This window comes from Cupressus sempervirens, chromosome 3 (assembly GCF_028749045.1).
Source record: "Cupressus sempervirens isolate cs-2001-9-10 chromosome 3, ASM2874904v1, whole genome shotgun sequence".
Classification (NCBI taxonomy): Eukaryota; Viridiplantae; Streptophyta; class Pinopsida; order Cupressales; family Cupressaceae; genus Cupressus; species Cupressus sempervirens.
In genome coordinates, this window is record NC_143120.1 from 1,078,851,345 (window position 1) to 1,078,861,728 (window position 10,384).

Sequence of the window (10,384 nt, forward strand, 5' to 3'; positions counted from 1 at the left end):
AAAAAATACTATCTAAAAAATTCATTCCAATTTAGATGGTTGATATTTTCTTTTAAAATTAATATTAGCTATTTTGATTCATTAATAATTTATTGAAATCATATATAACATTAGCTTTCATCATGTATTTTGTTTACTTATTATGTATTTATATAAATAAAGTCTAAACTAAATTTTTTTAAAGTCATTTATATATTCTTAATTATTTATTTATTTTGTTATCATTTATTATTTAATTCTATTGAAGGAAAATAGGGGACATGACAACTTGTCAACAACTCTGTTGTAGCAAAAGTTGCAAAAAGGGTAGTTTTTGAATTATTGTTACCCAATATTCATGAACACTCCCAATTAGTTGGAATTTGTGGGAAAGCATTCAAAATAGGGTCAAGACTAATTTCAAGTGTTGTTGAAAGGGACTAAATTGTAAAACTACAAATTGGATTTGGAAAACTATATTTTTGGTGGAAAATTGTCTATTTTTTACTTGTGTCAAGTCTATATGGAGTGATATTTGAAAACTAGCTCCATAGGAAGTTGAAGAAATGTTTTATCTTTCTTTTGCATCTAGTTTGAGGTTCTATAGTGGAGAGTCGAGAGAGAAATTGAAGAACAACAACCTATAGGTCATGTTTTGATAGAAAACTAGGTTTGTCAACTTTGTGGGGTCATATCTCTTATTTCAACAATGGTAAAATTTTAAAACCTAGTTCAAAAGTGAGATATGGGAGTCTATTTTCATTTAAATTAGCCTTTAGAATGAATGGTTATAGTTGTGGAGAGATATGGATAAAATTGTAACCAAGCATCTCTATGTGAGTGATAGATTTGGTTCTATAGGAAGCAATAGTCACCATAACTTTTGATAGGTATTGATTCAAAACCTGAAAAATGAAGATTTGAAGTTTTTTTCTATGCCTCTAGATGTTTCCATGAATTGATTGGTTAAGATCCAAGTATAATTGATACTTTATTCTTTGAGGACTCCAATTAGGCCTCCAAAACCTAGAGGAGGGCTTGTAAATTGTTAGAGTTGTACAAAGATCCAAGGGCTGACCTTGTGAGGAGAGCTTACTCAAAATTTTCTATAGAGGAGTATACAACTACATTTTTGGTTCCTTTGAGAGGTTTAAAACAAAACTTCACAAAAGGTACCCAGATAAGGCTACTTGGAATATCGCCCTAATCATAGCATATTAGGAGGTGGATGGAATTATTTCAAAGTAGTGAATTGGATGAATTGGAGAAGCAAAAGAGAATTTATTTTTTTCATTGAATAACACATCACGAATCTCATGTATAGATTGGAGAAACCTTGCCCAAGGAGGAGCAACAAGAACACTAGAGGACAATGATGCAACATCACAAGAGACTTAGATATTTAAGGACAACTTAGTAAGGGGTATGAGGATCATAAAAAGGATGAGTTGGTAAGACTAGTGGAGACCTTTCACAGTGAATAGTTCTAAGGTTGATTAAATATTAGTTTTAGTCACATTAGTTTTAAAAATAGTACGAATGGACTTTTTTTTTGGCTATATAACTAAAGTCTCCAATTTTGAATATTTTAAAATGAAGTGGAGGTAACTAAATCATGGTTTTGAATGCTCCAAATCTAAGCATTTCTATCTTAGTGCTTTATCTCAATAAACAATTATTTATGTCCCTCAGTTAGCGAAAAACTATTGAAATTCTCTTGTAATTGCATATGTGCAGATGGAACTATGGCTTAGAATGGAATATGGAGATCTCTAAGCCTATGTCTTGGTTGGACAAAGGAAATGACCACAAGTGGAATTTAATAACAAAGATATACATATCTTCATCAATAGTAAGTTCCTATCTAAAATGAAATTAAAGTATTTTTATGCATGGAGCAACATTGTCATGATAATTTCTCAAAAATTTGAATAAAGCATAGCTATAGGGCACATGTTTTGGTATGAATCTTATAACCAAATACATGGGTGAAGATAGGAAGGAATAATTTTCTATTTTTTGTAGAGAAGAGATTATGCATGTATAAGGCACAATTATTTCTGCATAGAAAGGGGGTTTTAAATTTTAAGTCAAATGTTATAAGTTAATAATGCAACAAAATTGTGAAATCTTAAAGCATATGCTATTTAGAAGTGTAGATTGGATTGTCCATGAAAAGACTTGTTTAGATGCAAACACCACTATACTATTTAACATAGGACTAAAATTAGCATAATCAATTTTATAAATAGGAATTTGTCTTCTTTGAACTGATTTCAATGAGGTAGCATAGAGATAAAGCACAATACTAGTCATAATCAGTCTCAATGAGGTAATATTTAAATAGTGAAAAATAAGTTCATATGTGAGTAAAAAATTTAAAATGATAGAACAATCAAATGAAATGAAAAATACTTGATAAAATTCTCTATGTATAATCTAAACTATAGTGGGTCACGATGTGATGAAAATTGGTTATGCTTACCAATTAATAGGTAATGCATAGATTCAAATGTTGGTTTTAGAGGTGAATAGTGAGATGGCCAAGTATTTGACCAAATTCTTATGCAAAGAGATGAGCATAGAGGAAAATGTGGTGACTATTTGGTGGAACAATTCCATGGAGTAATTGTAAATAGATTCCAAAAGAATCCCACAATAGACATATTTAATATGCTTATATTATTTTTTGAAATCCTTCTATCAGATATAAGAGGTGTAATCTTTAATACAGAGCTAATTTTTTGAATCAGGTTTAGTGAAGAATTAAATGTTACTCATTCACTTGTGATATCATTTATTTCCTATTTATTTAATAAGGAGTATAAGAGTTTTTGAAATTTGTTTGGGTCATTTATGTACAAATTGACTAGTCTATCAATGCAAACAAAACTATAAATCCTAAAAAGAGAATTTAACTTTAACACCATGTATAATTCAAAGATGCTAATGACAGTTATACAATTATATGATAGAGGAAAAATAATTTACATAAATATTTAAAATATAGTAAAATACTACCAAATTTTTAGAGAAGAAAGTTAGCATTTTCCCCTTCTCTAATATTGATAGCTAGTGTACTCACCTATGCATTATTGACCTCTCCCAATCACTCTCTATTTCTACAATTGTATCCAATACCTATTTGGAGATACCTTTTCCATCCCTTGCTACCTACTTAGGAATGAGAGAAAAATTCATATTGACTCAAAAGTAATAACTAATTGTGAGCTTTAATCTCTTTGAAAATATTACAAAGAAGAGTAAATGGAAACTTTAAGTTTGAATATAATCTGCATATGTTGACAGTACACAAAATAATTATGAATACCATATTGATTGTTAGAATATCATAAGAAACAAAATATGGCCAATATTTAAGGCATTCACCATCAAGAAAATCACCTTGACTACTTTAATATATATTTTTTTAAGGCTAAATAGAAGTAAGAAGTTTGACCTATTGTCCTTGATCCAATTATTGTCTAAATGGAGAACATAATGCATTCAAATTAAGCCATGCTCGCCAACCTCAATCTTAATATTCTATCATTGAAAATAAAAAAATTAAATTTATTAGCATAGTTTGTTAGAAAAATTCAATTATTTACAAGTCAATACCCTCAAAAAGTTGTTTCCATCAATATCACTTTTCTATAGTGTACAATTGTTGGCTAATTTAAAACTATTCTGGATGGTTTGGATAGGGATGGTTATAAGAAATTGATGCATTTTTTAGTAGACTTATAAAGAAGTTAAAGGCTACTTTTATCAATGTATTGAATGTCAAAATGATACATAATTAGCTGATGGTTGGAAGAAAGATCTACAAAAATTCTTGATGATGATCTAGGACATCACCATGAGGCTTGTGGAGATGAAGTATTTTTATCTTATTATATGGAAGCTCTAGCATTAAAGTATAGTTTCTAGAAGTATTATCTCTAGTGTATTTAAAATGCCACCATAGTGTTGCTAAAGACTAACCATGTCATCTAAGTGACTTTAGTTTATGCTAAAGTGGTATCTAAATATTATTTAGGGAAGGCACATCATGTTATTTAATTATGCATGTTACTACCAAATTTCATATTGGTAGGATACCAAAATTATTTACTCTTTGATCAGTCATTTCTATTATCATGTTGATGGTGTGGGTGGTGAATGAGTGGAAAAACACCATATGATATAATAGTTATTGGCAATGATATAAGTAATTTTAGATTATGGTTGTAGATGCATGTTAGGTGGAAGCTGATAAATTCTTACTTTCCTCACTAATGACCACTCAAATAGAAATGACTCTTGACCACCACTTAGGTCACCTGGTATTAAGATCCAAGGAAGTTGGCCCTACACATTTCCAAAAGAATAGTTAGTATGATAAATGAGGTACTGTTCTAAATAAAATACAAAAATTGTTCTATTTAGCAATGTATTCTAACAACTATAATCTTATAATTTCACACAAATTTACTTTTCTTCCTTGAACTTCCATCACATAAGCTACATGTAGAAATCTAGTTGCTACTAAGTTAATCCTTGAATGATGGTTAAACTTGTACCCTAACATCTTGCTCAATGATTTTACTCTTTTTTTCCTGAATGGAATCTACCATCATATGTCTTCCATCAAATTTCATAAATAGGTTGCTATCAACCATCTTCCTTACATTTTTCTCATTGATATGATTTAAGGATTTGAGTAATACAAATCCACAAAGCATGAAGAATACCTACATGTAAAACCCAGTCACAGAGAAGAGAAAGACAAGAGGAGGTAAGGGTTTTCTCTAAAAATATGCAAATTATACTCTCAAAAATGAAAAAGATATGAGATAATTACAAATGATCTATCCTTATAGAAGGAGATTGAAACTTGAAAAGGGTAACATAAAAGGTAACAAGGTAACCCAAAAGGTAAGTGCTATTTAATAATTACTAATTAATTATTAAATGAGAATGCAAAAGATGCATAAAGTGAAATCTTAAGAAGGGAGTGAGGCACATTTAATAAATGAAATTCAATTAACACTTTACTTTAACAACCCCCTTAAGATGAGAAATAATGTAGCTACAAAGTGTTGGCTCTTGATTTAACAGTTTTGGAAATAACCAAGAAACTAGACCAATTCATCTAAGGTTAGAAAATTCCTATGATGGATGCACTTGACTGTAGTCTTGGGCCAACTATAAGGATAAATCCTTCTTCTTCTTCAGGCTCTATTAGACCTAGGCTGGTGAACCTTAGACTTTTTATATGGTATCAGTGTAAAGGCATACAACTGAATCTAGAAAACAAATAAAATCACTTAATCTTCTATTTTTATGCAAGCATTCATGGGTGAAATAGCTGATAATAGAACATATGAACCTGATAAACTAAGTGAGGGAAAGCTCTTTTAACTCTTAAACACAAAAGGATAGATATTCAATTAAGATTTTTATCTCAACATCATCCAAGTATGCAACAATAGAGAATATGTATCTTTCAAGGTGACTAGTCCCTTCTCCATTGGGAATCAGTTGAAGCTTCACATATAGATGGATACCTAAAATATACTCATACATTCAGACCTTTGATCTATCTGCTTGACTTGCAAATAGACATCAATCTTCAAAAAAACTCTCATACTTATGAATATATCCTCCTAATGTAACCTGCAACCCTATCAATATAAACAAGCACTTACATGGATTCTTCGTTCCAACTGTAAATCTATTCTGATATGCAGCCTTAAGGGGTTGCAACTGGGTTCAAGATCTTGGTTCTTAAGCATAGAAAATTGCAAGTAACAGAAGTATGAGATGAGAATCAGAATGAAACTAAGAAGGTTAAACTCTTTGCATTAATATCATTGAAAATAATACATCATCTGCAAATCAAAATTCAAAAGAGAAACACCAAGAGACGACTGTATAATATGAAATGCTTCAAAAGATATGTTGTTCATAATAGGAAAAATACTAAAAAAATTGGTATCACAACTCTAAAAACTAGAGCCAACCTTGTGGTCTCACAAGTCCTAAAAATTGGAACCCTTACAATAAGCGAAAAAGGAAGATATATAGGAGAGAAGATCTTTCAAGAATTGTAATCTGGAATTGATATCTATCCCACTAAAAGAGTCTTCAATCTAAAGTTTTTGAAATTGAACTTCCCTATCTACCTGCACTTGAAAACCATAAATGATGCCAAAATATCTAATATAATTCCACTTGAAAATATGCAAATATCTCATGGAGAAATATTAAGAAATCATCATAATTTGTACTGAGACTCCAAAAATCTTATTTCAACATGTCTCAATTGCTTTATTGTGAAAATCAACTTGCGCTATTGCCAAAAACATAACTGCTCCCAATTGCATCAAAAAACATTCAATTCATCCTTACAATTGTTGGAGAAGTCAAATCAGACAAAAATATCTCTATATTTGATTGCAATTTCATTTGCAACATTAAATTTGCACAATTCATTGTGAAGCCCCTAAAATTAGAAAACTATCTGTAGCTGCTTCGTGTTAATACCTACTCAAAATCTGATTGGAAAAATGAAAAATTCACTATTTTATGATTCCAACAGTATATTACACTTCACATTTTGGACAAAAATAGCCCCCTTAAGAGCATTATGAAAATCTAGCCTCCATGACCGAATAGAACAATTAAATTGAAAAAAATTTAAAGTTCACATAATTGAACTATATAAACTTTAAAAATAAATCAAATCTTTAAAATTTACAACTTATGTGTTCAAATCAATTAAGATTTTGAATTTTTTTTTAAATCATTTTCCATTTCTCTTATCTCCAAGTCCACTTATTGATCCCTGATTTGTTAAAATGTACAGTCGGGCCCCACATACATCTTATGCAATTTTAAAAACTTAAATTTTAAAGACTATGATATTACGACCAAATCTTAATATTGTGGCTCCTATCGTAATATCGTGGCTCCTAAACTTATCCTCCCCGATGATACAATAACATGGAATTAATTTTTATTTTTATTTGATCATCATTTAAATATTTATATTAATTATTCAACTCAACTCAATGTTCATATCGTAGCATCATAACCTTCAATTTTGGCTTCCTCGATCATACGACAAAGCCAGACCTGTAACATCGTGCCCCTTTATTCCTGGGCCTTCAATCACACAATGGATTTGTAGCATCGAGAGGCATGAAAAAATTTGCCCTGATTATATGACAAATTTGTAGGATCAGGGACCTTTTTATTTCCATCTGTGATTTGCCGATACCATCGTATCATCGCATGACCATAAATTCCATTCCCTAATCACACGATGGGAAGTGACATTGCACCACATGGCAATTTTAAAATTTAGTTGAATCTCACCCATCACATGGGTCCCTCCATTCACCAACTCGGCAGCTAAGCACACATGTGTCCTAAGACACATTTCCTTTTGAGTGCCTAGGTATATGAAGAATAAAAGAAGTCCACTGTGCCCCTAATGTGGGACAAAAAAAAAAAGACCCCCCTTTGCATTAAAATGCAGGCATCCAAATTTAGAGGATCTCATGGGCTACTCAGCTTTGTCTATTGTTGAATGCTCCCCTTTGCGGTCACTATACAAAAATTGTGACTTTGTGTCTTTATTGCCTTTGGTGGATGATTTATGTCACTTCCATTGCTACATGAGGTGTTGTAATGTCTTCCTCTGCCCTTGAAGACCTCTTAAAATTTTCATACCACGAGATGCCTATGCTCTGGACTTGTTATCTTTATATTGTATTCTCTTTAACATGGAGCTCTAACCTTTCTTTATTTGCGTGAAGCTCCCTATCCCAAAAACATGGATGATCTTGTGCTGTGTGGAGCACGGACGCCTTGACCTTACTGTGCATTCACCCATGTGAGTTGTTGTGTGCCCTTTGAGGCTCCCTTGACATGACCTACCTCTACCACAATTTCTACCTTGCGCGGGACATTCATAGACCCCTCTTTTTTTAAAATAAAACTGTAGCCTTTCCCCTTTTCTTGCTACTATGGGTTGCTAATGTTTGGAGTCTAGCTGCATTATCTTGGCATGGGGTTCTAATCATTTTCCCCCCTTTTTTGCATGGACTACAGCTTCAATTAATGTGGAGACCCTATGTCTCCAATCATGGGTTGTCATTTGAATGTCAATCTTGGATTCTAAATTGTGATTAGCACTAAATCTATGAAAGGGGTGGCCTAATGTTGGTATTTTGATGCAAAGATGCAAAAATCTCTCTATGAAGGGTGGCTTGGTGATTGCAAGAGAAATTGTCACTCATTTAAAGCACATTGCCCCAAGCCATCGTTAACAATTTTCATAGTTGTGGCCAATGTTTGCGCAGTAGCAGAGTTCATATGTAAGACTAGCCTTATTTTCAAAACTTGTAATCCCATATGTACTCCTCAAACTCCTGCCAAGAAGGACATGTTTCATCACTTTATTTTAAGCTAGATCCACTGGTCAGTGGCATGTAATGCCATGGAGACTCCTGCCATCTTCCTGCACTTACCCCTCACTTGCCCTTCTTTTACAGCATGGGATTGCCCTCTATTTTGTTCATAGTAATGATTGAAAAACTAAATCCCTTTATTTGAAAGAGAACATTACTTTTTAGGGAAGAAAAAAGACTTGAAGAAATCATAATCAAAGGATAGATGAAGTGCTTTGATGGAATCAGTCGGGCCCCAAACTATGTCCGACTAAAAAAAAATTTCATTGTTGAACAACTAACATGGAAAATTGATTCATCGATCACCTCAAACTAACTGGAAACCAAATTGATCACTGAATCATCACATAAAACTAAAATTAAAACATTTCCACATTACTGTGAAAATTGTTTCAGGAGACTTGTTGCATAGCTTTAAAAACTGATGTAAGAACTTGGCAGGGCTCTGAAACTTAGGATCTCTATTCTCTCTGATGCATTCAACAGGTCTCCCAAATCTTTTTCCATGATGACATTAGTGGCAAAATATATCGACCTCCAAACATGCCAACTTAAAATCATATGTAGATAAGCATGTCAAAAAGCTGGAAATTGCATTTCGTTTAAGCTCTGAAAACTAGGCAAATGGGCACATGAGATTTTGAAAATGGGGGCACTTGTACTTTTTCATGAGGATAAAATAGTTCTATGACTTGGCCTTATGATGAATTACAAGACACATTTGGTGAGTTTCTGAAGTTGGCCACCTGGAATTGCAAGACAATGAACATCAGTAAAATAGTATTTTTTACAAATGGAAAGGCCTCGAAAAAGTGTGCAGACAAATTTGTCAAGACTTGAAAATTGACACACTTGTAGTATTTTCAGTATATAATGTAGGGGAATAAACCATTCAATCCCACCAATCATAAGCTCAATGATATGACATCTTGAACAGGGCACCCAATCAATCTCCACTTTAGAATACCATTGAAACCTTAAAAATTGCAAATGGAATCGCATTTGAAAAGTAATCAAACAAATTCATCATAAGCTCAAATCTAGAGCATAAAAATTCCTTGACCCCTAGAATATGATGCAAAAGAAATTTTCTTATTTGGGTCAACTTGTCAAAAGTTATAGTTTGTCAAACAAGGCTACCTGGGATTATGAACAAAATGCAAATTTACAACAGAGGTAATTGACCAACTTTGAGGGGTTTGAAACCTAATCAAATAGATTAAAAATGACTTGAAACTTGGAATATGGGTTCTTTGATATACATACTAAACATATTCAAAGTGAAGAGTCATGAATCATAATCAAGTGAAAGATATTCAAATGCAAACATGCACTCCGATCACTATTTGACATTTAGGCAGAAAATGCAGAACTAAAAACTACTCAAAATAGGACTTCGCAGAATGGTTTGAAATATTAGTTTATAAATATGAAACAAATGGATAGGTTGAATAAAGGGTTTTAGAAATATAAAACACCATTTAGGCATTAATTCAACAGCCAGGTATATAAGCATGAAAAGCATTTATAGGGCTCCAACTAACTCAAAATTTGGAATGGACACTCAAAATGGGAATGCAATTTTGAGTGCCATCAATGGATCTATCTAGGCATGCATGCCCCTTGTAGGCATGAAAAGAATGAAGATCTCTGGTAGAAGTAGACCACTCAAAAACTTTCTTCAAACAAAATTTTGAAAACAAGGAAACCTATTCTATTTGTACAAGATGGTAGACCCCGGGCCACCAAACTTCTTCAAACCTCTTACCTCTATCAAATACTTGATTCTCATTTACTTTTCCTTGAGGTAAGCTAAAAATTTGATTATTCTTTGTTCACCTAACACATAAAATGTTTCAATTGGCTCAGCTAGCAAAACAAAATAACTTTCTTGACTTTCATAGTGCATACTAGGGACTTCTTTAATATAATGCTCACTATGA